This window comes from Brassica oleracea, chromosome C7 (assembly GCF_000695525.1).
Source record: "Brassica oleracea var. oleracea cultivar TO1000 chromosome C7, BOL, whole genome shotgun sequence".
Lineage (NCBI taxonomy): Eukaryota > Viridiplantae > Streptophyta > Magnoliopsida > Brassicales > Brassicaceae > Brassica > Brassica oleracea.
In genome coordinates this window covers 25,519,503-25,523,958 of record NC_027754.1, presented here as the reverse complement: position 1 = coordinate 25,523,958, position 4,456 = coordinate 25,519,503, and positions in this window count along the sequence as shown.

Genomic DNA, 4,456 nt, shown 5'->3' with positions numbered 1-4,456 from the left:
TATTAAAGATACACATGATCAAAAAAACATATGAGTAGAAAGCATCATTTAATAGACATTAATATTAAAAATATACTATGTATGTTAATATCATTTAAATTTAATTACATATCCTATCAAATTTTTAAAAAATTGTTTGGATTAATAAAATTGATTTATACGTTCGCACAAATTTAATTATATATGTAATAGTTACTGACTTTTAGTTATTCAATATATATTTATTATTTCATAATATGTAAAAACATATAATACATAAAATAATTTATATATATAATGCAGTACTAATTTATTCTCATATTTGTTTGCATATGCACATTCTGTGGACACTACTAGTCAATAAGTCATCAATGCCAATATGCACATATGACATATCCCGTTCCCCGTTGACACAACTTTAGTCAGAGAATTCAGAAACACTGGATTCTTTCAACTGCTAATATTCCGCAATTATGGAGGATTATTTCTTAGGATAAATATATCAACTCGGAAATTATATGGATATCGTTAAGATTTTCTTCTATTATTTTATATTGATCTTATGTAATATACTCAGCTTTTGGGAAGGAGCCATGTGAACCAAAACATATGCATCCTTGTTAAATTCGATAACTTTTTAGGATAATATATATGTAACAATGTAATCATTGCAAAAGCATTTCAATAATTTGTAATATCTACAAATACAAAGGGAGCTTTTTAGTGATATGATCATTGAACCTTACCAATACAAAGAAATCAATTGTACTATTCGATTTCTGTTTTGATTATTTTATATACCACCAATCAAACTTAAGTGCCGATCGAAAAAGTCTTAACCATGGCCGGTTAATGAAATATAATCTGATCTAGCTTCATTAATTTTACTCATCCCTTATATATTAAAAGCGAATCATTACAACATTTTAGGTAGCCATGTGTCATTACCACAATGAGTCTTAGAATCTTTAGAGAATTATGTTGGTCCATCTAAATATATAATAAGCTTTTTATTAAACTAACAATAAATTCATTATTAATGTTTTTCATTCTTTCCTTAAAAAAAATTACGGAATTGCCTAATGTGGCTAAAGTATATATGAAAATTAATGATTTTGATAATAAAGATTTGATAAAAATTAGTGTATTCTTTATCATATTGGTTTAATTTCAAATTAATAAAATAAATTAAACAATTACATTAACCATATAATAAAAATTTAGATTTTTCTGTATATGCTATATTTCAATTTTTTCTAAACAACTATAAATTACTAAAACTGTTAAAAGTCTCATCAAATTTTTGTGATCTATGATTTAATTTTTTTGTTATTATAAAATACAAATAATTACAATTTTTTGTTATGATAAGTGTAAAAGATATATATATATATATTAAAATTAAACTATATGCCATATAAAATATATAAATATTTTAATTTTGAAATTTACTTTTAAGAAATAATTTTGGTAAAATCTATTGAACAAATATTGACAACTTAATATTTAAATTTTAAACTTAGCCTTGAATTTTTTAATAATTTATAAATTATTAAAACTATTAATCACACAATGAAAATTTTGTTATCTGTAATTTAAAGTTTTTGTTATAAAAATATACAAATAAAAAAAACATATGAGTAGAAAGCTTTATTTAATATATATATATATAAACCACGCGTTAGTGGTCCAGTGGCGATCCTCGACCTGGGAAGTCATGGGTTCGAGTCCCGCTGGCGGATGTTGCTCTTGAGGGCCTTCGGGCCCAATACGGACACTTCCAACTACGCTGGCCACTGGTGGGATTTAAATGGGGTGATCACCAGCCCTCCTGGAGACCTCGGCGGGCTCCCCGGCTTAGCTCCGGTGGACGGTCTTTGGTTGATAGTCGGAGCCTTACGAGGTCTTCGGAAAGTGATTGTTTGGATTAATGAAATTTATTTATGTGGTCACATCAATTTAATTATATGTGTAATAGTTATTGACTTTTTAATTATTTAATATATATTATTATTTTATAAATATGTAAAAGAACATATAACACATAAAAATAGTATATATAATGTTCGTTACGCGCAAGGCGCGGATCTTAACCAACTAATCAATTAAAACAAGATACAAGATTTTGATAATCGCTTGTAACTGATTATTTTTTGAAATTAAATCATTTAAAAAATGAATTTCTCTATAAGGTGGTGTATAGGTTTGGTATATTTTTCGGAACTGTGAACTAAACCGTACTAAGCTGAAAAAAAAATTGAAACATAAATTGAACTGATTTTCATAATCAACTGAGCATATCATATATTTCCGGAATAAAGATATGAAACCGACATTCAATGGATAATTGAATTCTAAAAATACAAATTATATACTTACAAATATTAATTATAATTAATTTCTAAATAACCAAATATTCTAAAAATACCTACTATTTATAAACCGATTTACCCAAAAAGTGAATTACCATAATAATATAATTAAAATTATCTAAATTATCTGATAGTTTTAGCTGAACAACACGATATATAAACTGAAAAAATTCAAATTATCCGATATTTTATCTATAAATACGTAGTTACCCAAAAACCAAAATCGAACCAAAACTGAATTGGACCCAAACTTTTTTTTTTTGCATATTAGCCAGTTCCCAACTTTGCTGTTGAACCGAACCAAGAACAAAAATAACCTAACTAAAACCAAACAAAAACTTGTAAATACCTGAACAATTCATAAATTTCTAAAACCAAAACACTAAAAACTAAAATATCAGAACTGAAACCAAATGTTGAGGACTAATAGTACATCTACATTTAACAGGTGCAAAGAAAGCATTTTATTTTAACAAATTATATAACTCTTTTTAGTGAAGTCCATATGCGGTTTATAGAAAACTTAAGATATAAGCAGTGGTTTATATCTGATCCGGATCCACGGTCAAGCCGGTAAATTCGGTGTCCCTATATAGGCTTGGGCGTTCATTTTTCGGTTTGGTTCTTTCGGTTTTTAATTTTTTTGGTTCTAGAAATATAATAATCGAACATAATAATCGTTATGTTATCTATGAAATTTGGTTTGGATCCGGTTCGATTCTTTCAGTTTTCAGGTTGGTTCGGATAACAATAATAAGAACCAATCAATATCCGATAAATTTTTGGTTCCAATTCGGTAACGGTTTGGATCTGTTTTTCTGGTTAATTTTTGATAATTCGGGGTAAAACAGATTTTTTTGGGTTTTCAGATAAAAAATCGGTAATCCAGATAAATTTTAATATTTTGGATAAAAACCATTCGAGTTATTCAGTTTTTAGAATAATTTGGATAATTTTAAATACATTAGATAAGAAATTATTTGGGTATTTCGATTTTTTTGGGTAGTTCGGTGTATAAGTAATATGTTTAGAATATTTGGTATTTTAAATTTTAAATATAATTAATATTTTTAGGTATATAAATTATATTTCGGATATTCGGGTACCCATTCGGTTCTCGGTCCGGTTCCTGTTTGGTTTGGGTTTTTTGGTTATAGAAATTTAGGAACTGTTCGGTTATTTTTGAGCTTCGGTTCGGTTTCGGGTTCGGTTGTTTTGGTTTGGTTATGTTTTGATTTTCAGTTTACTGTTTTTTTTCGCCCAGACCTAGCCCTATATGGTCCGGACTAGCTTATGTTCTCCATATAAAATTTTATCAGAGGTTCTACTAATTAGAATATGTTTCCACAGAATTTGGATTTAATGAAAATCTATTAACGAAAAATCTGATAAAATCTAAACACTCGTCATTAACCCGTGAGCCAGCACCGGTTGACCCGACAAAAACCATAAAAACCTTATAATATTTCCTTTAAAAAACTGATTACACATCTCATATATTTAAAATTGTAAATAAAACTGATAAAACTAATTGATTATCAAATAAGTAAATACATTGTATTTATGTTATGCATTTTAATTTATAGGTTTTTGATGTTAGGAGTTTTCAAGGCTCCTAAGACAAATGTTGTAGTATAAATGATTGTCGAACCAGTTCTGAGAGATGTGAAAGCACTGAGAATGCAAGTAATCACTTAATCTAAGTGCAACCAATGGTTTTTAAAAGGGTTTTTAAACTATAACTAACTAAAAGGGATAACTAAATGATACTCTCTTAACTATGGGAAAAGAGAACTCATGGATATAGGGATTAGACATCGGGTGATCAAGTTTCGAACTAAGGATGGCAAACGATCAATCAAACTATCAACCTTAAGCTTAGACACAATCCTAAACAAACTCTGTGTCTAGATGAATGTTCATTTACTAACACAATCCAAGCATCAAATGTCTTTGGTTGAACGAATGAAAGTAATCATAACTAGCAAGTCCAATGGCTATCTTAGCACCTCTAACAACAAATGTCTTTGGCAAAGTATGCTAAAAGCTAGGAAGAGTTGTCTCGGGCATTTCCTCGAACACCTTTCGGGTGAGAAATGCCTAAG